The following is a 24,544-nucleotide window of genomic DNA, read 5'->3' as shown; positions in this document are numbered from 1 at the left end:
CGACCTCAGTGAGGCCATTTATTTAGGTTACATAAAGAGGGAATGGTCAATGCTTAACTCAGCAGGCTAATATCAAGATGAAATGCAATCCATAGGACGGCACCTGGTCCATAGAGGTGCACGGTAACTATGCGCCCGTGCTGATAGAGGCAAGCATCTTGGGAGGGAGCACAGGGGTTTCCTGTTAGAGACTCAGAGGATCCAGGTGGCTCAGCTTGGCCTTCTGCCTCAGTGGGAATGTCCCCCAGCATCCCAGCTGCCCCTTCTATTGGCAATGTTCCGGCTTCATCAGGAAAATGGAAACAAGGCAGAACTGGCTTCTTTGCCTCCATCAGTCCATTGCATGGTGGCACGCCCAGGACCAGCACAGTGACTCGTGTGTCAACATCAGTAACTGGATAAAAGCCAGGAGCTGTTCCACCTGCAAGAAGAGGTGTTTAGCAACAAAACTCCTACATGTCTTCCTGAGGCACAGGTACGGTTCTTTTCTCGTTTATGTGACAAAGAGAAAGGCTCTCCTGTAGAGGAAGAAAGGAATGTACTAGGACTTCCAGATGTCCTCATGTGACTTCAAAGGTCTCCTCGGTCTTCAAATCATCTGAATGCCTTATCACTGTGCCAGGTAGTTCTCGGGGCCCATTTCTTACTCTTTCTGCCTCCGACTCTTTTTGTGCCTTTCCCTACACTAGAAACCCTCAGGCCCAAGAAACCAGCACCCAGCTGTGGACCAAATGTTGAACTTAGAGTGTTGCTTTTCTCTACAGTGCTCTGTCATTGGTATTGCCTTTACTATACACACTGAGATACAGTTGCCTGGAGAAGTGGAGCAGCACACCAGGGTTTACAGATTTGAAGGGAGGGTGTGAGTCCCACACTCCTGTAAACATTATCCTAAGTCCTTACCTAAGTCCCTAGTCTGGCAGAGCAAGATACACAGTAACAGAAAAAGGAGAATGGAACAATACCATAGAAATAAACCAAAATGTGGAACCATGTGATCCTAGAAAGATGCAGAAATCTCTGTGTCTAATTTCCAGTCCACCTGGCCCAAGGGCACATTCTTTCCTACTTTTGGCATCCATGAACTTGCCTATTACATTTTCCTAATATCTCCCCTTGACTTAGACTGGCTTTAAAGACTTTTGGTTGCCAAGAACATGCCAAGAAACCAAATTAGAATCACAGGGAAGCAGAGAAATCATAGGAAGTGCAAAAATGCATACCATGCTCTGGGAATCATGAGTCACTTAGCTTGGCTAAGGCAATGAGCAGATTTAATAGCATTTGATTCAACATATATTCATTACGTGCCCACTGTGGACAAGATACTTAACTACTTCCTACGCAGATAATAAGTCTTAAAAACATGGATGTCCTCTTGCAGAGTTGATTATTTATTTGTTTATTCTCCCTTGTGCACCTCTGGTCCCAACAGTAACAGCTTGGAACTCACAGCAGCAGCACTATCAGTCCCCAGCTACACACGATCCCACAACCTCCGTTACTCACCCAGGCCTGCTGCCTCTGCCGGCGCCCACGCCAAGTTCCAGTTACATAAACACCTTCTGTGTATTTATGGAATCATGGAACTCAATGAATTCTCAGCGCTGGAGCAGACCTTAGAAGACATTCATTCATCTTCCTAATGTGCAGATAAGGAAGTTGAATTCAAGTCACGTAGAGTTACCTTCCTAAGGGCCACTCTTGGTGGCTGCCCAGCTGCATAATGCACCCAGGTCTTAAATGGAATGGATTTTTTAATGGTGGAAATTCTGGAATAGTAGCAGGCAACTTCTGAAAGCTTTTGAATTCATGTTACAACAGGAAGAATTTATGTTGTTCTTGGTGCTCACGGTACCAGGCACTTGGCTCTGTCCCATGAGGACATGACTGGAGATTAATTGTTCCATGACCCTCTAAGCCCATGCCCAGGAGTAAGTCATGAACTCTGATGCCTTCTCCTTTGGAAGGGAACAGGCTGAACGTCAAATCTCAGACTTTCTAGTTTCAAGGAATTTTGAAATACACACTGTAAGTTTTCCCTCTGTTTCATCCCTGATAGGTGGCTATGCAGCCCCTGCTTGAGTAACTCTGAAAGGGATCACTCCTCCTTGACTCATCTTATATACCCACTAGGGCACTCAGATGGCTTGAAGTGGCTGCCTGGTATGAGCTGTAGTTTGCCTCCCTGAATGTCACAGAGCAGGCCAGCTTCTTCTTCTGGGTGGGCAATGCCTCTTCCACTGTCTGATGACCTTCCTTCCAACTCCACCCCCTTTCCCTTATATCTCCTCAACCCACATCCCACTCTGCCTAGCTCATCCATGAGAACACACCCACCTTTCTCAGCCTCCTTTGCAACTCATTTATTTTTCTCCAGGGAAGGAAACAGACATCAGAAAATTAGCTTTGGAGTGCCAATTAGCATCCCTAGGGTTGTAGAAACAGGACAATTTATCATTTTCTCTTCTCAAAGTAAATTAGTAACATTTACTCTTCTAGACATTACATCCTTTACCTGAATCTCCTTAATGAATTGGCCAGATTTGCAATCCTGGTTGTTAGAAGTCTGTGTTTGCCTGGGTCTTGAGCACAAGGGGAAGACAGCCTCGGAGGGGCTTCCCAGAGAGACAGAGTATCAGAAGACAAGAGAGGGATAACTATAGGGCACTGTGCAGAATGGAGAGAAGGGTGTAGTCAGAAGGACTGATGCCACAAACATTCAGAGTCCTTCCACAAATGTGCAAGGACTCTGAATGATCAGGGAGAATGACTTGGTGCACATACCAGAATGATTGGTGACCAAGATGGGTCAAGAAAGCAGGCCATGGATTGGGGAGGTCACCACTGTTTGTGCCCATCTGGTGTCACTGTCATCTTCACCTGGTCATTCCCTCTGGAGTCACCCCCAGCAAGTGGCCAGGTGATCAAGGCTGACCAGACGCTGGGACAGAAAAAGGCTATGTGAGCCCAACAAAGATAGAGACTTGCCTAAGGCTTAAATTAGGACCACTGCAAAAAAACCCCCAAAAACCCATAGAAATAAACACTCCACATTTCCTTCGAATTAATGAGCCATTCCCATTCTATTCATGTGGCAGTGAGTACATCTTTGAATCAGAAATAGCACTTCCAGTCTTCGAATCTCTGTAACTTCTCCTTTTACCTTCCTCTTCTGCCACCAGCCAAAGAAAGTTCTCCGCCTTTAAGGGCACATGTAATTAGATTAGGCCAATCTGGAAAACCTCCTCTTTCTAATATCAACTAATGTGGGATGTTAATTATGTCTGTAATGTTCCTTCTCAGCAATACCTGCATTGGTGGTTTTTTGTTGTTGTTGTTGTGGGTTTTTTTGTTTGTTTGTTTTTTGTTTTTTTTTAATAATTGGGGAATGGAAACCTTGGGAGCACCTTTATTTTGTTTTTTTTGGGTTTTTTTTGTTTGTTTTGGTTTGGTTTTATTTCAAAGTCATTTAAGTTGGCAGTAGAATTCAGGATTATCTTGAGAATTCCACTTACCACAGTAAGGCACCTAACCCAACTGTCAGAATTATGGAAGGATGCCTAGAGGAAGTGGCATATGAGCAGAGTTATAAAGAATTAGTAGGAATGACCCAAGAAGAAAATAAAATGCAGAGTAAAGTTCCCAGCAAAAAATAAAGGAAGACAGAAAAAAAAATACAGGCTGGCTGAAGTGAAGACTCAGAAAGAGAAGAGCAGTGAAGGATGAGGCTGGAAGACAAGAAAGGACTCAGTGGTAAAGGTCCTAGCAAGCCCTGCTCCACCTCCCAAACCTCATCCAAGTGCATTTGGATGGATGAACCTATGTTAGCTGCAGGTATGTCTGACATGGAAGCTTTTAGCTTTCGAGCCTCCACAGGAGAGCGAGGTCTCCTAGGAGGAGGCTGGTTGCTGCCAGTAAAATGCATCCGAGCCCAACACACATCCCAGAATAAAATGTCACCCTTCTCCTTCCCATTATCCTTCTGTGTTCTCTTTTCTCTCGAATCCCAATTCACATACTCATTCTTTCAAAATATATTGATTGAGCACCTTTTCTGCCTGGAGCTGTCAGGTACGAAAAAATACCAAGATAAATAGATTAGCGGTCACGCACCTGAGAAGTCTAGAGGGAGAAACTGATATGTGATGTCAACAAATAAATCACAGCCACCCTGGTCTATTACAATAGAGGTTGTGGGGTTTGGGACATATTCCTCCGTAATTTAAAACCCAACTTGTAGTGTGGGTATAGAATCTAAAATAGTCGCACTCGTGGAAGCAGAGGGGAGAACGGGGGTGGCCAGGGGCTGGACAGAGGGCGAAGTGAGGAGAGGATGGCTGAGGGGGTACAGGGTTGCAGCGAAGGCAGCGTAAATGGGCTCCGAGATCTCCTGTAGCATATAGTGCCTACAGCCTACAGCACTGTATCGTACACTTAAAATTTGCTGAGAGGGTAGCTCTTGTGTTACATGTTCCTGCAATAATAATCATACTGCTACTAATAACCATAGAAAAAAGAGGGCAGGAAGAAACTTTCGGAGGTGATGGATGTTTATGGTGTTGATGGTTTCATGGGTATTATACATATTTACCTGCAAGTTCATCACATTATATACATTAAATATGTACAGCTTTTCACATGTCAGTCATAACTCAATAAAGTTGTTTGGGGGGTATTTTTTTTTTTTGGTTGTTGTTGCTAAAATCCAACTTGGCCTTTTGGTTCTTGGGCCAGTCATTAAACCTCTCCAGACCTGAGTCACATTTTTAATCACATCTTTATTCTGTCTCCTAATCCTATACACCTCAAAACAACAAAGCAATGACTTTAAACTGAATGACTTAGGTCACTTCCCATAGAACACATACTGAGAGTGACTGTTACCTATAAAATCCATCAAGGTAGAATTTAACCAGGAGACACTACACCGCCTGACCTAGAAGTGATGGAATTATCTTTCAATACCCAGTTTGATTGTGGAACAGCTTCACCTACCTGGTCAGAGAAGAGTCAACTTGTGAAGGACTTGGGATGCTCTATCACCTGCTGTCTTCAGAGCTGAGCTATAGCTTTACTTCCTCTAAAGACAGTGCCCCACCGTGCTCCTCACCCCTGCCTCTCACGTGTATGCAATAGGACGGGCAAACACACGACACGTCCTGTGTGGGGAGCACAGCACTCCCCTAGGCTCTTTTGTAATAACGAAAATTGGGTCTCCTGATTCCATTTTCAGATCAGTGCGCCGAGCCTCCGACAGGTCAAGGGTCTCACTGATACCTCGCAGCGTATGCAGAGCTGTGGACAGAGGTACATGTGTTTATCTAGACAGAGACTCACCCAAGGAAGAAGCCTGTCTTGTTCTTCCCCAAATCCCCGTAGCCTGTCACACGTCCTGCAGGTGCTCGGTGTGTGTGTGCTTGGAAGAGAGCTGGCACACCTCTCCTCTAAAGCCTGCCTTAGGGACGGTTTCACTTACATCACCGCGAGCGTGAGCGTGACTGTTATTCCCTTTTCCTGCAGCACAATGCTGTAGCCACTCGTCACGGGGGCCAGTTCAGTTACTGAGCAGCAGGTTCGGGTGAGTTATTTGCCTTGGTGTATGTTTCAGTTCCTGAGATTTATGGGGTGTGCTCAGAAATGCACACAGGGGAAGGAGGGAGCCCTATTAAACTGTTCTGCGGCTGATTGCAGGGGAGAGGAGATAGTTGGAGGTCAGAAGTTGGCAGGGGCTCGATCGCTCCTGAAGTCCAAGGCCCTGCCTCCGTGTCCTTCGTGTGGCTGGGATGGACCCAGGGTGAGTGCCACGCATGGCTGGATGGGACCAAGGGATAGGCAAGTGGGTTTTACTACTACCTTTAGAAATAATCCTTATCTGGACATCAGAGCAGATGCTCCAACTTTGTACCTAACAGACCTCAGTTCAAACCCCAGCTCTGCTGGACATCCTCAGGCAAGTCACTGATCCAGTCTGAGCCTCCATTTTTTATCTGTAAGATGAGGGTAAGAATCCCTTTTTATAAAATGTATCATAATGAAACTTAAGTGAATGACATATTTAAAACACATACCCTGTTTTCATTCATTCGGTATTGGTTGATCACCAGCAATGTACCTGCTGGGTAGCCAGAAAGGACAACCTTCCTTTAGCTGCTCTATAAGTCAGCTCAGGCCATCATAACAAAATGCCATCGATACTATAAATGGCATACAGCCATTTGGCATACAGTATTCTGATACTACAACAGAAATTTATTTGCCCCAGTTCTGGGGTCCGGAAGTCCAGAGTCCAGGTGCTGGCTGATTCGGTTCCTGGTAAGAGCTCTTTCCCTGGTTTGCAGACGACCACCCTCTCACTGTGTCCTTACATACTGGACAGAGGGAAATCCGGTGATGCTCCCTCTTCTCGTAATGACATCAGTCCTGTTGGAATAGGACCCCACCGTAATGACCTCCTTAACCCTTATTTACCTCCTAAAGAGCCTATCTCTAAACACAGCCACATTGGGGGTTGGGGCTTCAACATATGAATCTGGAGGGGATGCAATTCAGCCCACAGCAGCTGCTGTTTGGCAGAGCTGAGAGTGGGAAAGAATGACGCTACAGGTTGCACAGGCAGTTGGTGGGAGCAGTGCCCTTCCTTGTCCACGCGGCAAACTCCCACTCAGCCTCTCACACCCACTCTAGTGTCACCTCCTCCGTGAGGACTCCTCTAACCTCTCACCTCAAAACTAAACGCCTCCTCGTCTGAGGCCCCAATGGACTTCTTTTCCATATTAATTGCATAATGTTTCACGTTGTGCTGTATAACTGTTTACTTGTTTGTTTCCTCTATTAAATTTGGGCTTCTTAAGGGGAAGAACTTCATTTTATTTATTTCTGTGTTATCTGGGGTTATAATAGGGGTTCAATAAATAGTAGGTAGATAGATAGATAGATGATAGATAGATAGAGAGATCGAGAGATAGATAGATGATAGATAGATAGAGAGATAGAGAGATAGATAGATAGATAGATGATAGATAGAGAGATAGATGCATGTATGGATAAGTGGATGCGTAGATGGGTGGATGAATGTTGTGCCAACAGAAAGACCAAAGACAAACACAGGAGATTCTGAGACTTGAGTTTCCCAAGCAGGTAGATGGTGTCAGGGAGCCGGAGCAATGAGGAATTGCTCTTGCTTCTTAAATTGGGTTGTAAGGCAAAGTCTCGATGGGGGAAGGAGTTTGTCAGGCCATAGCACGAGGGGAAAATGGAGACATAAGCTGGCTCACAAGAGTAGCAAAGAAACAAAACCAAAGGACAGGGTCAGCTACAAGGTGGAGTCTTCACTGTGATGGAGCCAGTGCCCCACTGGCCACGCTCGGGGAGCCTTGTCTTGAGGCTCAATGGTGGATGTGGGAGGCCTCCGACTGGTGAGATGCATATAAGAGAATACCTTTTGATTCTATTTAACCCTCATTAACAACTTCGTAAATTTGCAAGACAGGGATTATTATTAACCACAATTTTCAGATAAGGAAACTGTGATTCAGAGAAAGCTAATGTGTTGCTTAACGTTACACAAAGAAGACGAGATTTGAACCCTGGGTCTATATTAGTTTTCTAGAGCTTCCATAACAAAGTACCACAGGCTGGGTGGCTTAAATAACCAAAACTTATTTTCTCACAATGCTGGAGGCTGTGAGTCTGCGATCAAGGCATTAGCAGGGTTGGTTTCTTCTGAGGCCTCTCTCCGTGGCTGGCAGACGACTGCGTCCTCACACAGTCACCCCTCTGTGGGTTCCTGTCTCCGTCCTAATCTCCTGTTCTTATAGACACCAGTCAGATTGGATCGGGAGGCTGCCCTAACGACTTCATTTTAATTTAATCACCTCTTTAGAGACCCTGTCTCCAAACACAGTCACATCCAGGGATACTGGGGGTTAGAGCTTCAACATAGGGATTTTAGGGGGACACAATCCAGCCCACAACAGTCTTTAAGGTTCTAAGCCTGTGCTGCTTTTTGTCTCTGCCAAGTATCTCACAGAATGGCACAGTTACCTCTCTACAAGTAACACCCAATGGTGTGAATCTTCCCAATATCAGCGCCCCGGAGGTCTGGGTCCCTGCTGGCACAGCCAGCACCAAGGAGGCATGGCAGAAAAGTCACTCTGACCTAATCAGCAGAGGACAAGCTCCCTTCTAAAGCAGCGGGAACTCTGTTTTCTGATAAGCAATTTGAATTCAGAAAATAGACCTTCTTCAATGAAATCAAAAGGGACCTATTTGAGTGCCTCCCCAGTAAGGGTTGCTGTCTGCTTCCTTGACAGGTAACCCTGAAGTCAACACAGTGAAGCCAAGTTGAAGGGCTCCCTTCCTGCTAGGACAGTGAGTGAGGTGACAAATGCACCAGCCATCCCCCACCCCCGCCCTGGGTGCCAGCATAGACCTGTCGCAGGTAAGGGATAAACAAACATCCCTTTATATAAATGTGACCCCAGTTTGTCAAGCAATTTTTCAGTTTGATTACGTTTTCAATTAAGTTTTATTCTGGACACTATTTGGAAGTGATACCTGCGGTCCCTGTAAATGAAAAACCAAATTGCTCTGGCAGATTCAGATATTTCCTATGCTGACAAAAAGATAAACACAGCATGTATGTTCTGGATGTGAAAACCATTGCCTTTGGGCAAAGATATTTTACAGTTCTTCTCGCACATCTCCAGCCCTCTTAATCCCAGTGCACACACGGACATATGCTCTCTTCCCATGAACTTAATCCCAGTGCACACACGGACATAAGCACTCTTCCCATGAACTTAAATTTGTATTTCTGGTTGTGGCAAACAATTATTTTTCTTTCTTGAAAAGTTGTTCCAAGTCCTTAGACTGAGAAAAGGACCATAGTAGATTGGTCTGTCTCAAAGACAATGTCTGGGCTTTTTACTAGAAGTATGAAGAGAAGAAAGGAGTAGATTGGAGAGCTATTATTCAACTCTCTTTTTGCACCCCATCTTTATGACCACTCCCGATGAAAGCTAAAAAGAGGATCGTGTCCCAAAATAATAATACTATCTCTAGTTTAATGAGCATTTACTATGTGCCACCATGGCACTAAATTCTTTACACTTTCACATTTAATCTTCACAATTCTATGATGGTTGTGCTGTTATTAGGCTCATTTTTCAAGGAAGAAAACGGAAACTTAGCAACTTTCTCAATGAAGCATCGATTGTGGTTATACCTGGGGTGGGTAGAGTAATCATGCTCCAAAGGTAACTGTTTCTTTATCCTCGGAACTTGCAATATGTTATTTGCAGGGTAAAGGGGATTTCACAGATGTGGTTAAGTTAAGGGCCTTGAAATAGGAAGAGTATCCTGGTTTTTCTGAGTGGACCTAATGTAGTCAAAGGTCATAAAAGCTTTCTACTTGCTTTATCTCATTTGATCCTCCTTGAAAGAGGCAAAAAGGAGGCAGGAAAATCAAGAAAAGGGATGTGGCAATAGAAGTACAGGCCAGCGGAATGTGCTTTCTGGCTTCAAAGAAGGAGGGAGGTACCACAAGCCCAGGGATGCAGGCAGCCCCTGGAAGCTGGGAAAGGGAAGCACACAGAGTCTCCCCTAAAAACACGCCATTAATTTCTCCCCCAGGAAGCACAGCCCTGCCAACACTTTGATGTCAGCTTCGTGAGGCCCATTTCATACTTCTGACCTCTAGAGCTGCAAAATCATAAATTGACATTGTTTTAAGCCACTGAGTTAGTAGCTGTTTGTTGCACAAGCAATAAGACACTAATAAGGTACCTGCGCAGCTCTCTCCTCTCAGGTTTACAAGTTGAACAGAAAAGAACATCCTTCTAGGCTAGTTTGAGGCCTCTGGTCATGAAGGGTTTCCACTTGCTTTATCTAATTTGATCCTCCCAACAAGCCTAAGGGTTAAATGGAAGATCTGCTGGGTCTTCAGACCAGCAGTGATAGTATTATGTCGCTGGCATGGAGGAAGAGGAGGGTTAGTTGGAATAAAAGATGAGAAAGTCTCAAGTTGCTGAACTATGGCTTTCTTTAGAGCAGAGTCTACCCAGACCATGGCCTGACACAGAAGAGACACTCGATGAATGCTGAATGGTTGGATAAGTGGGTGGATGGATAGATGGATGGGTGGATGGATGACAAAGTGGGTGGAGCTATGACCCACCCCATACAATGAGATTCTGGGTTATGTTACCCACCGAGCACTCTGGGAAATGCAGTGGAACAATGAGGAGCCATGGCTGGGCCTGACCTGGGCAGGAAGTGGAGCAGAGGGGCCTTCCCACAGAGTGATTCAGCCCGCTGTAACCATAGGCCATTGTGGCTTGAACTCTGCCTAGTCAAATGATCCAACTTTTCCACTATTAGAAAGAAAATGTAAAAATCTTGGAAGGACACAAGTCGGGCTGAAGGAAAGGACAGTATTATTACTCTTTTTATCATTGCATTACTGGTTATGATGATGGAGAGAAGGAGGAATGGAGCCTCTGATACCCACTGATGTTAATAAAGAGGAAGCACGTATTATCATTCCATTTCAAGGAAAAGCTTGCAAAGCTCATGGATGTTAGGTAAATTGCCCAAGATCGTGCAGCTAAGAATTGACAGAACAAAGATTCAAACAGGCTTTCTAACTCCAAAGACATACTCTTTGCACCGTTCCCAGCAAATTAAGTTGAGGAGGGTTCGGGTTAGGTGATAGGGGCCAGTCAAAGCAGGTCACGCAATAGGCAACCACTCCTCTTGTCTTCTCAGCATCAATTTCTTTTCACAGAAATGAGCTCCTAGGTCCTCCCAAGGTGCAATGTTTGATGCTATTTATGCTTTTGCATCCAGTATATTTCCCCAACTCCATCTCCTCGGAATCTCCTGCTATGTATCATCAGAAATAACCAGTATGGTAAAATGCAGTGGAAAACTTCAAAATGAGATTTTAAAAAATATAACGGTCTACCAGAGAACACGTCAGTAATACCGCTGACTTATTGAATCAGTAGGACAGTTTATCAGGCCCTTCCAAAACCAATCTGAGCATGAAAGAACAATAGACTCGTCTGACAGTGTAGTTTGGACTGTTTTAAGGTCCTGGCCTACTTTGCCTCTCCAACTGTAAGGAGACATCTTCCAACAGTCTCAGGTTGGACCCCTGTGCTCAGGGTCGCCCTCTGGTGGATGGAATGCTTCCCTTCACATGCAGGCTAGGGCGAGGATCTGCCTCTTAGTAAAAAGTCATAAGATTTTCAGCTTTCCATTCTTCTTCATCCAAACCCTCAGTCAGATAATCCAGATTCATTCTGCAATTCATCCCCAACGCATTGCTAGTCCAAGCTGGCCGTAGGGTAAACCCGTGTTCAAAGAGGGTCCACGTGTTAAGGGCAGGAACTGAGAGTAAATTATTTAGAAACATTTGAAGCAAATGAATGTGTCACAGCATCCTAGTGTGTGACCATTTCCCTAGAAATTCATTTTTTTAATTGTAAAGTACAACAGTGTTGGTTCCCAGACAACTGGAACTTAAAAGACAAACAAACAAGCCCAGTCCTACACTACAGTCGTTTAAAAGCACTGGGTAGAGGATACCAGTACGGAATTGTAATGTTATGGAACAATTGCTACAATGCGCAGTTCACTCGGCCAATGTGGTTCATCGGCCATTACAATGGAGGGCGTGGAGGGGGATAGGCCCCAGGCTCTGGAGTCAGGCTGCCTGGGTTCAAATCCTTGCTCTCACACTTACCAGCTAGGTAACCTTGGACAAGTTCCTTAACTGTTCTCAAGTTCGGTTTCCCTACCTATAAAATGGACATATACTAAGAGGACTTCTGTGGTTGTGGGGAAACCCAGAGGAGACAAACTGTCTACACCTAAGGTGGCACGTGGTAGGCACTCCATGGTTCATGGTAAGGAGGAGGAGAGCAGCATTCTGCCAGGTGCTAGTTTGGTGATTGAAGAACCCGTAGCCGCTACCCACTGCAGGCAGAAAAGGTAAGCGAGTGAATGCAATTAGTGGGGAGAGGGCTGTGGGAACAGCACGTGGGCACATGGGGATGAGGGTGGAATTGTTGGGGTTTTTTAGCTTCAATTTACAGATGAGAAAAAAAAATGAGTTTAAAGAATCCAGTGACTTGCCCAGGGACTCAGGTTTCACAGGAGCCAGGTTTGCCTGACGCCAAACTCCACATCCACCCTCACATAGCCCACACAGGCACTGACTATTTTACGTATTCCATCACCACCCTGTTTGCAGCAAGTAGATTTGGATCTAGTGACTTTGTCCACAACTCACTCTCAAGTCAGAGAGATGCAAACACCAGAAAGGAGAAGATGACGGTGATGCGTGTGTGTTTGGTCATCGGAGTGTGGTTGTGCATGAACACATGTGTGTCTGTGGTGCCCTGTGTTTGAACACATCCTGGCAAAGGGAATGGCACCCGGCTGCACACGTTCCGACTGCATGCTGCAGAGGAGCTCAGAGACATGCTGCATGTGCCTGGGTTCTTTTCTTAATGGGATAGAGAGTCCAGTGTCCCCAGAAGAAGCTGAAAAGAGGTACAGACTTGGAAAAGGATGACAAAAAGACAAGCTGGGACACATTCCAAGAAGGAAGTTCAGTCGACAGTGGCAGGGTTCACTGCAAATCCCTGGAGGCAGCAGAAAAATTTTGCGATATGGGAACCATTGGGACCCTGGCTTTCCAAGCTCAACTCTGGTCCTGACTCACTGTGTAAACTTGGAGATACGACTTCACTTCTCTCAGACCCTGTGGTCTTTATGGGTGAGCCAAAGAGACAGGGGAGGACTCCTGGTCCACTGGTGAGCTGTCTGGTCATGACCATGGAAAAGTAGAGGGATTCAGAGAAGGTAGAAACCATTTGGAGCTGTGGTTATCAGAGACGCCTTCTTGGAAGAGGTGGCATTTGCAGGACTGGCAGGACTCGGACACCCAGAATAGAGAAAGAATGCTCTATATAGAGATCACCACACAAGGAAAGTCAGGGAAACTGAAAAGTTGTGTGCAGAAAGCAGAGAAGAGCTAGACCCTCTGGGAGCAAAGGATGAGAGGGATCCAGCAACCCAGGAGACTAGATAAGGTGGAACCGGATGCCAGGCCATTGAAAGGGCCGATGGGGAAATTTGCACTCCAAGAAGAGTGGCACCATGCTGCCCAACCCCAGCAACAGTGTCTGCACTGCAGTCTCTGAATGCCATGCACACAAAATGCAAGGGAATGGTGAAGGTGCCCGCCAAAGCTGCACTGCAGACACCTAGTAACAGACTGTAGAAGGTCCCTGGGGCCTCACTGAGCTCCTACTATGCACAACACTGTGACCCAGGCCCATGTTCTAGACCCTCGCGAGTGTGAGGCACATGCTGCTGCAGCCTTGGGAACCAGGCCCCCTTAGTCCCACCCCACTGCACCCCTTTCATCTGGCTGTCTTCCCTCTTTCTTCTCCTGCTCTTGATTATGGCTTCTCCCACCAGAAAGCTTTGTCTGACCCCCAGGCTGAGCTTACCCTTGCAATCACGTGACAGACTTGTTGTTGCACCCCTGCTCAGTGCCAGGCACTGTGTTACACACACAAGAGCTGCCCTTTGTGGGGGCTCCCTCGGCGCCACGTGGTCCCCCATACTGTAGCACTTACCACACTGAGTTGTGATGGTGTAGTTATCTGTCTGCCTCTTCCAGACTGTGAGCTCCTTGAGACCAGAGAATCTGTTTTGGTCAGCCATGCCCCTCTAGAACATCACCGGGTACGTAGTCGGTGTTCGTGAGATGTTAGCTGACCTAATGAGTGAAGAAGTGAATGAATACATAAATAATGCTCAAACGTGCATTCTGCCGGAAAACGTAGAGGGACAACACTGGGACTGACTGAAGTGGGAGATGGAACGGAGCAGAAGCAGACAGACTGTCACCTTCGTCTCAGGGCTCCAGATTTGAACGTAAGTGAGGTGGAAGGGGCCATTTTGACCTTCCTCAAATTACTTCTAAGATGCACATAAGCCTGAGTGGCAATATAATGCAGTCCTCAGTCTGTGGTGTGGAACAAAGGACTAAAGTTCTTGGCTGTGTGTAATGGGGAAAAGATTATGTTTGCAAATCTGAACTTTAAAAAGCAGATAAATAACATGATGTTAACAGAAAAAGGGAGTTTTCCTGTTGAGGATGGCTGAACTAAGCTCAATTTTTTTCTCTACCGTTTATTACTTGTGGGATCTTGAAAAATTACTTATCTCTCTGTGGCTTAATTCCCTTATCTTCAAAAAGAAGAAGACAATAATGGAACCTAGTAAAGAAGTTTGGCGTGAAGATTAAATGAAATCATGCATGAGAGGGCCTGGCTGGGTGCCTGGCTCCCAGTAAGTCTTCAGTGGATGGTGGCTGCAATGGTGATGATAACAGTTAAGATGGAAAGGGAGGACGGAGGAAGAGGGACAGAAAAAGAAAGGAGGAGGAACAAAAGTGGAGGAGGAGGGTCATAGAGTTGTGCTGACTGTGTAAGATTGTGTATTTCAACGTGCCTAGCACACGCCTGGCACATAAAAGCATCTCAGTACCTGTTGGTCATCTTCTCCTTCCTTCTTCCTTGAATAGGTTACAAGACACCCCTCATGAGACTGGGATCCCCAGAGCAAAAAAGAAACAGATTTGTCAAATGGTTCCATCAACAAAGTACTGAGACACAGGCAACAGCGCCACCTACTGTATGGAGGCACTTCTGTTCCTCCTAGGGCCATTTCTGTTGACACTAGAGGGGAGCTTCAAGCTCAGGGTTGTAAATCAACAACAACAGCAACAAACTATGAATTGATCTATATATAGATAGGGTTTGTAGATAGAGAGAAAATTGTAACGCTGAGCGTGAACATACTGAACACGCTGAAAAAATTGCCAGTAGCGCCCTGGAGTCCCTGCCATGTGAGCATGGTGTGAATCGCCTGCTGGTTCCTCCCCACAAGCCCATCGAACCGTAGGGCACAGTGTGCTCCAGGCCAAGGCCGGCCCTGCGGCTGCTGCAACCCTCGCGCACCCTCCCTGCCCCCATGCCCTGGTGTTAGCCCCGACCTCAACTCGGATTCAGCCCTGAAATTGACAAGCTTCTTGCAATTGCGGAAGTAAATGATATTCTACTGTTCTTGCTTAAACGGTAATGTTTATGTGAACTAGCTTGCTTTTCATTAATATATTCTTTCTTTAAAAAAAAAACCTATTACTGCATTTATTTAATTTATTTCCTTTTCTCCCCACACCTACTCATGTTCACCCAAACACACTCCCAATGGACAACTGTACATTTTTGTCTAAAATTGTTAAAACACATCCTTTGGCATATACGGGTTTAGTCAGTGGACTAAGTGATAACCCACTTGGTCGTTTTTGTTCTGCCTCCCCCTTGACGTCCACCACGAGGCTGTGTGCATCTCAGGAATGAGCCCACCCAGGCCTCATTCACCTTTGTGTCTCAAACACTGTTGAACAACCTCCACATCGAAATTCTCAAAAAAAGAGCATATGAATTCAAATTCTACAATGTTCCAAAGATCTGTAGGACACACACATGAAATGTTTGCAGCACAATTCAAGACGATTCCGTTATGCCTGCTGATGTGAAGGCATTGCCCAAACTCTGGACACACTGGACCCTGAGAACCAATCTGGGCTCGGATAAAAGACCCGAGGAGCACGAGGCAGAGCTTCGGTGCAGCGCAGGTGGATGAAGGTTCGGGCTCCCTTGGAAGGATATGGTTTGGTATTGATGCACACGGAGTAGACAGTTTTTGTAGGAATTGATTTTGAATGAACTCATAGGAGTCGATTTCAAGGAGTCTGGAGCATAGCGGTCAGCCCGTGCAACCTTGCTGAGTCTGAGCCGGTGAGACGCTGGGAGTTAGGCAAAGTCCAGCTGCACCATTTACCGCGTGTGACACGGAGCCTGGTCGAGTCTCTGGGCCTCCAGACCTTATGCGGCAAAGAGGAGTAGGGTTTCCGTTTTACCGGACTGTTGTGAGACCGACCTAAGAGGCGCTGTGAGTGTGGCGGTGAAGACAGTGGGTTTGGGGTCCAGCAGACCTGCACCTCCACTCACTAGCCAGAGGATCAGGGGCAAGTCGCTCAACAGCTTACATCAAACACCCCCTGAGACTGGAGTTGGGGTTACTGGGAAACTGAAGGAACTCACAGAACCTGAGACAAACTTGTTGGGGCCCGAGAGGGACTCTCAGCTGGGAGGACTGGGAAGCTTTCTTCCCAGGGCAGTGCCATAAAAATGTGGATTCCACTCTAAGTTTCCCATTCCCACCAGCAGGCATCTGACAGGCTCAGCTTTGGTTTCTCTTTCCCTAGAGGAATCACCATGGCCCAGGGCTGTGGAGTGGGGAGGGAAGGGTTAAGGAGCCACCTCATCAGAGTCAGTGCTATGGATGCAGATCAAATGACAGAAATCATCTTGCTCACTCCCTGGACATACTGGAATTTAATATATTATTATTGTGCGATGGTGTTTTGCAAAATGTGCAGACAGGAGCTCCTTATTTTTCTGCATGCTTATTGCATCGCGGAGCCTGTGCTACATTCCACAGACGAGACAGAAGTGTAAGAAATGGCTGCCTTCGGGGATCTTACAGTCTTGATGAGAAACAATGACAATACGTGATTAAGGGCTTGTTTTTATGACCCTGATCACAAGCGTCAAGAGAGAAGGTGAAATGCTTTAGAACAGAGAGAGGAATGGTGGTAAATGAAAGATAATTCTGAGAAAGACAAATAAAAGTTTTATAAGAAAAGTAATTTGGGAAAAAATTGATTTTGAGGCTAGACTGCAAAGGGATTTTTCTATTCCATTTCCTGAGCGGTCTCATACCCATAACAAAAGCAGACTTATTTATAAAGCCATTGATCGCCTTGTGTATATAGCTAACAACATAAAATAGGAAGAAGTATACTCCATTTCGACAACTAATAAAGAAAACATATTAATCATACCTCCACTACTCCCTCTGGATCTTTTCTCTTCTCTCTGACTCCCTGTCTTGCCAGGTGATTTCATTTTATTCCTACAAATAAAGCAATTTGCATGGTTTGAGTTTGGTTTTGTTTGCGTTTTACTGAGAAATGTCCTATACCTCCACCATCAATTACCTTGAACAAGATCATGAGGATATTTAAAAATACGTTGAAGAAAAATGAACCACAAACACACACACACACACACATTGTGATCAAACTGTAGTACTAGGAGATAAAGGAACGTCCCCGCTAATCTAATCCAGGCTCTTTGCCTGTTTAGGACGTGGCAATAGGGACATCTGTTACCGCGATGAAAGAGCTGCATTCTGATCATGCACCAGCCTATGGGTTTTTCGCTAGGGCTCTGCCGCTCACCTCCACTTTCTACTCTTGCTCATGTAAGCATTTCAGTATTGCTGCACCCTGATTTCCTGCCATGAGAGGCAATTTCATAACAAATGGCCGTGCAATGTGGCAAGACCGAGAATAGCGTGGACATGACATCTTCAAAGGAGGTGGCTGTTCTATAGTCAGAGACTGGAGGTATGTGTGCACGTGTGTGTCTGTGTATTGCAGTGAGGCTGATTTATAGCTCTTTGTTCACAGAGCTAGTTGGTCCAGGGAGAATAATTCTGACCCTGTCTTTCCTTTATTCTACCAACAGAAAAAACAGCCAACATTTTTCATGGTTTACCCTAGGTATTTCATACCTATTAGCCCAGTAAATCTTCAAAACAACCCAAGAAGGTACATATGATTATTATCACTATTTTGTAGGTGAGAAAATTAAGACACAGAGAGGTTAATAAAATTGCCCAAATAAAACAACTGGTGTGCTTTGAAAACAGAATTTGAGCTCAAGTCATTTGACTCCAGAGTTCTTACTCTTAATTCCTTCCCTACACTTGCAGAAGGGATTTTGGGGACCCATTTGTACACACACCAGAACCCAGGGGATTAGTCTAAAAAATCTAATTTAAAATACAATGACAAATTAAAATATTCACTTGCAGATCCCTGGCTCCAGACAAGAGGGCTACACAGATCAGCTTGATCTGACATTGTGACTCTGAGCTTTGCTTGCCCCCGCCCCCTCACATCCCATCATTTCCATCAATGAACTCCCAGCCACATTGCTGGAAAACTGTTATCCCACCCTATCCGCAGAGCAGTGATCTCATTTAGGGCATAGTGGACCTTTGTGGGTGCTGTAGTTATTATCATTATTACATGTTTATGAAGTGTTCATGATGTTATTCTAAGCGCTTCGCCTGCATGATGTTATTCAAATCGTGCCACAGCTCCACGCGGATTACTACCACTATCCTCACAGCACAGGCTGAGACACCAAAACTCAGTGTTTGAGGAGGATGTGAGCTTGCAAGTAAAGCCCACTGTTCAGTTCCCAGTGCATAAGAAGCACCCAAATATCAGCTGTTGTTATTCCCACTATCATTCTACAATAGTTTTTCATTATTGAACGTTTTTACTGTCGCTTTAGTATTCCTACGAGCTGGTCTTGACACAGCTCATAGAAAGTGTAGCCCAGATTAGAACTCAGATCAATATGCTTCCAAAACCTATGTCCTTTACCATCTCAGAAAGTCTCTGTCCGGAAACCAGCAACCAGGACAATGAGAGTTGGTATATCTGAAGAATAGTTAACAGACAGTGTGTATTCAGTGGGGTGTAGATAAGACTTGGGGAAGGGGAGACAATGTTCTGTGTATTCTCTGTTGCGATGGAGGAACTAACTGTGGCCAGTCGTCAAAACATCAGAGACACACATGTTGAACCTGCTTCGGGTGCATGGTCACAGTCCATTCTGACCACTGATGAAATGGGACATGCTTCCCAGTAGTCCGTGTTCCTGTCCTCGGCAAACCTAAAGCAGAAGACATACAACCATCGTCAGAGACTCTGGGAAGAATTTCCATAAGGTAATGCCACAGAAGAGTCAATGTCAACTCTCCCTTACCAACCTGAAATTCTACAATTCATGAAGGCCCCTGTGCAGACCCCTGAAAACTATGATTCATAAAGACATCGCCTTTGCCCCTACCCAGGCACCCAGTCCTAAGCCTTTGTCTTTGCTCACCTATTCCACACCTTTCAAGTCCTCCTAGGACCTGAGAACTTAACTGATAAATTAGTGGTGCTAATGTATCTGGTTTTCCATGGACCAGTATATCACTCTTTCTAGTGAAAATAAACAAAACCACCAAAAATCTTAATTGAACAAATAAAGTATGTTTATTAAAGAAAATTAGAAAATATAAAGAAAGAGAAAAAGATCATTCACCCCCAACACCTGTGAATATGTTAATGCCTATGTTTCGAGACCTTTACTTTTTAATGTTGTATTTTAAAATATGAATTCTTGAAATACAGACATGGCTGTAAATACAGGGCTATTCTGTAGAGTGACGGGCTGGATGCTATGCACCTTTTCACTGCAATACAGCAAAAACTGAGCACTTAGTTCTGTGCCAAGCATGCTGTCAGTCGCTAGCAAATAAGTCAAGACCCCTTCTCTCAAGAAGCTCACTGTCTAGCACAGGAGACCAGCACGAAAACAGAGCCTAATAAATGTATGCGTGTAATAAGAGTTGTGGTAACAACAAGCACAGTTAGGTTTACTCAGGCTCCTAAAAATATCAATGGCCATGATCATACAAATAATGGCCATAATCAGTAACTAACAGCATTCCGAATTTTTACATTTATTTTAGCTGATTTCAGCCTTAAAACAACCTTGAGAATCGGCAAGCATTTTTATTTTTAGCTTCATTTTTAAAAGGAAACAGAGAAACAGACCAGAAAGACTATGGGCTTTTGAGCCAACCAGACTTCCATTCAGCTCCAGAATCTGGCTCTGACCTCCGCTGTCGCCACAAGCCGGTCGCTTAATGTATTCGATACCTTTCGTGGCCGGTCTCAGGTTTGTGGGCAGTGTCTGCAAGTACTCCATAAAACGCAGCTTTTAAGGCCCATGGAGGCTCAGAATAAGTCAGCGACTTGCCCAAGGTCACACAGTTCGTGAAGGGACTCTGCAGTCTCTGATTCTAATCCTGTCTTCCTCTGCACCACGCCAGATACAGCACTTAGGTAACCATCTATTGTGGGCAATGCACATGCCCGCAAGAGAACAAGTACTGTACCTGTACCTCTATCTATATCCACAGATATAGATGCATTTTACACATTTGGTTTTTCTTCTTAAGCGTCCAGGGTGGGGGGGTGGGGGTTAAGTAAAATTTGTCTGATATTTTCCCCAGTAAAACTTTGCTACCCAGATCCCTAGTCCATGATGGCAACACTAGAGACTACAATTACAGGAGGGAATTTAAGGGGCTCGCCTACCTGCGGCGAAATCTACAAACCCTACAAAGTCACTCTGCTCTTAGGACGTGGCCCATTTTCCTTCTAAGCAATGACTCCATTCTCCCATGGACCAGACTGAAGAGCCCACCAGAGACCTCTGATGACATCAGCTTGGCATCCATTTCAGTTGGATGAGCAGTGAGTCCCTCCTGCAGAAGATGCTCACCTTCCTTAGCCCCATTTAAAACTCAAAACAGAGCTGATAAAAAAAACAAAGGGCAGTAATGAAGAGGAAACTCGGCCGCCGGGGGAGCTGCCTGACGGCCGTGAGTCAGCAGGGTAACGGTGTTGTGTGAGGTGGAAACAAAAGGCTGCAATGAGCCCGAGCATCCGAGAACAGCCACAGAACCTGGAGCTTCATGAGACTGTCGAGCACTCTTCTCACAAGAAAAAAAAATTGTTTTTCTTTTGTCCACAATCAGAAATACATTCTAAGGTTGCTACCAAACACATACACCTATAGTAAATATAACAAAAATTTATGAGATAATTGCTACCCTTACTGCATGTGATACATTCTAATATCACCTATTCTGACACATTCTGTTCTTTTCAACTTCCCAATGAGTTAATTTCTAAGAGGCTAATAGGTCACGAGATGTAGTTTGGGGAAAAACGAAACTGCGGTGGAGAACATATCGTTCAGTCCCCTATGCAATGCCCACACTAACTCTCCTTTGTGCCAGCGTACAGTACTCTTGGAGAATGTCAAAGCCATTCAAGAAAGTTAAGTTTACAAATAAGGTAAAACAACAATAATAATATTCACCAATAAGTTTGAACACTTACTATACACTAGGCCCTATGTCCGAACTCCAAATTCATGTACTATTTAATCCTCACAACAACCCTTCTATGGTCCTATTACCACCTCCATTTTGCAGATGAGAAAACTGAGGCCTCCACCAAAGGTTAGCTCCTCCCCACAAGGGGTCATCTAATCACTTGGAGCTCAGCTGTTTGCAGCTGAGAGGCTATTGGGGACCAAGGTCTTTTTACATTTTGCTTTTCCCCTTAGATGTCATTATGCCCTGGCATGTAAGCCCATTCTAATTTCACCCTGCTTTCTGTACCAGGAGGTTCCTAGACGTACAGACCCAAGGCTGGTCTAGATGACACCCTTGACCTAACAAAACGTCCCTAACATGGTGTTCTGGTTCAGTCCTCTCATCCCTCTCCAGAGTGTTGGCTCTTATCGCCAAGGTCAAAAGTGATACAGCAGCTCAGGGCCTTATAATCTGACTTGGATCTAGAGCAGAAAGAGAAGAAAGGGAGAGAAAGGGTTTCTCTTCATTGTTTGCATTTGTAAAACCTTTTTTTCCTGAAAGATCTCAAGATTCTTCTGTTTATGTCATTGGCCGGATCCCAGTCTCAAGCTCACCTGGGACCCATCGCTGTTATAAGTGCTCATCCCCTGAGGTGGGCATATTGAAGCTTGTACACAACCGTGATTCTGTTCATGGGATTCTGTACCCATGGCTATTGTAAAGGCAACTAATAGTGTCTGCTACATTGGTTTTTAAGGTCTGAATCTTATGCCTTTTCCAACCAGCTTTCTTCTCACTGCCTTCCAGAGTTGAATTTAAACTTTACTGAACTTTTCTAAAGTTCTTTCAGTGTATCATGGACTACTAATCTTAAGTCCTTTACTTTTGCTTTTCCCTCTGCCAAGACCATTCCTTACCTTGTCCTGACCCTCTTATGCCTTCATAATCTCTGCCCTTCTTCAAGGCCTTGCATAAGAAGTCCTCTCCTTCAGGATACCATGCCTGAGTAAGGTCTGGGTTAGGTGCCTCTCCTTCCTTGTTTGGCTGAAATTTAGAGTTCAGAGGCCTGGTCTGCCATTACCTTTCTTGTGCCCCCAGTCTCTACCAAGGTACTTGCAGTCATTGGTGGTTTTATAAACACTTATTGAATGAATGGGTAGCAGTCACAGTTATTAAGTAGAAAAGGCACTGTATTTTAATATCATCCATTTTGAGTATGCACCAGAGACTTTATCAAATAGTCACAACCCGCATAACAAAATGGCAGGATGTATTCATTCTGATTTTACTCAATTGGAAAACGAGCTTTAAAGAGATCATATTACATGTACAAGGCCATGTAGCTTGTGAATGGTAGAGACAAGATTCAAATCCTAGTCTGATTCTAGAGCCCAGAGATTTTCTATGCAACCACACTGCTGCCCAGTAAGAGAAGCATCTATTCAAAGTCCTTCTGTAGCCCTAGTTTGGGATGTGACCTAGAGTAGGGGTTGACAAATGTTTTTTATACTGGGGCAGATAGTAAATATTTTAGGCTTTGAAGGGCGTATTATCTCTGTCATAACTAATCCCCTCTGATCTTGTAGCTGGAAAGCAACCATAGACAATACATAAATGAACAACCATGATAGTGTTCCAATGAAAAAGTATTTACAAAAGCAAGTAACAGGCTGAATTTGTTCGCAGGCTGCAGTCTGGGGACTCCTGAGCTTGAGTAACTCAGTTCCCATGACTTAGTTTTGTATTCTTCGCCAATAAAACTGGACGATTTGGATTTGGTGCAAGTAAGGTGATATTCTACTCTGAGACTCCATTATTAATTACTGTTCTGAAGCCAAGAAAACGTCCAGGTACACTCATTTTGCTAGTGATAGGAAGGAAACAACGTAAAGTTTTATTTAATTAAAATATAAACATAAAAAAGTAATATGTGCTCTGAAAAAAATATTAAAAAGGAATACACAAAGAGTGAAGTGTTTAGCCAACGTAAACTAAAACCACAAAGAAATGAAACAGTTAGCTATATACATATTCTCACGTAAGGATTGTTTGCTTTGGCAACTATACTCTAACGAACAGCCTGAAGCCTCTTTGAAAATACTCCTTCCATGTTTAGCCTCTACCATTTCTTAGAATGTAAGTTTCATAATTCCTCTAGTCCTCGAATGTTGATTCTTGCTTTTAGAAGTTTGTAATTAACACATGTAGACATCATTGTGAATAGGGGTGTTCGTTATAAATCTTTAGAAATCCATGAATAAATATTCATATCATAAGATCATTGTATTAAACAAGATAATGTGCCTGACACAAAACCTGACAGAAAGAAGGTGTTTCACACATTGTGGTTGTTGTATTATTGATATTAACATGGTTTTAATTTGATATTGATGTGAGTGATTCTTAACTGGGGGCAATATGCCTCTGGGGATATTCATTCGGCAATGCCCGGAGACATTTCTGACCATGACAACCTGGGGTGTTTCTGGCATCCGGGGATGCTGCTGAACATCCTCCAATGCCCAGAGCCGGCCCCCATCACAAGGAGTGACCACTATGGTCAATAGTGCCAAGTTGTGCAGAAGTCTTGCACCAGAGCAACCTGTGCCTGGCACAGTTCCACACAACACAGAGTAGGTTGTCAACGAACGCTTGCGATTGAATGAATAAATGAATGAATAAGTGTATGGATAAAGACTGCCACTATTGTGGTAATAGTATGCTTCTACCTTCCACTTTGCTAAAGAAAACTGGATCCATTGAGCCCATTCTATGTAGTTGACAGATACATTTGCCTGCTGTGACCCCATATGTACTGTTCAAAGTTAAGCCTCCGATGCATGACAGGGATGACACACACGAGGTGCTAATAGATAGTGACTGAAGGAATGAGTAATCAAAGAATAAATCGAAAGTAGTTCCCTTTGCCTGTTTTACTAAGTTCATTCTTCCGACCATTACTGATGGAGCCCCTCGAAGTCCTGGCTCTGTCCTTGGTACTGAAATGATAGGGCTTTCCTTCTCACCCTCCATCGCACCCCATCCCTCCCTCAAGGACGGGGTTTGCATGTTCGTGTGAAATTTCATGTCACTCTCAGTTTTTCCACAAATGGGAAAAACTCGTAAAGTAAACCCCAGCAGCAAAGTACCGCCCTGCTTGCTCCACCCTGACAGGTCGCATGCATTTTCATAGGTAGAAATAATATGTGGAGGTAATTATGCTGAAGGAGCTGAGGCCGAAAATGCAAGAATGGCCACTGAACATGGAAATGCATAATAACTAGAGAATTCCCCTGAGCTCCAGGCAGCAGAGGACACTTTGACCCCCCAGGGATGAAATAAGTGTTGTCTGTTGATGGAAGAATTAGTT

The sequence above is a fragment of the Desmodus rotundus genome, chromosome 8, assembly GCF_022682495.2.
Source record: "Desmodus rotundus isolate HL8 chromosome 8, HLdesRot8A.1, whole genome shotgun sequence".
Lineage (NCBI taxonomy): Eukaryota > Metazoa > Chordata > Mammalia > Chiroptera > Phyllostomidae > Desmodus > Desmodus rotundus.
This window is presented reverse-complemented; position numbering follows the sequence as displayed.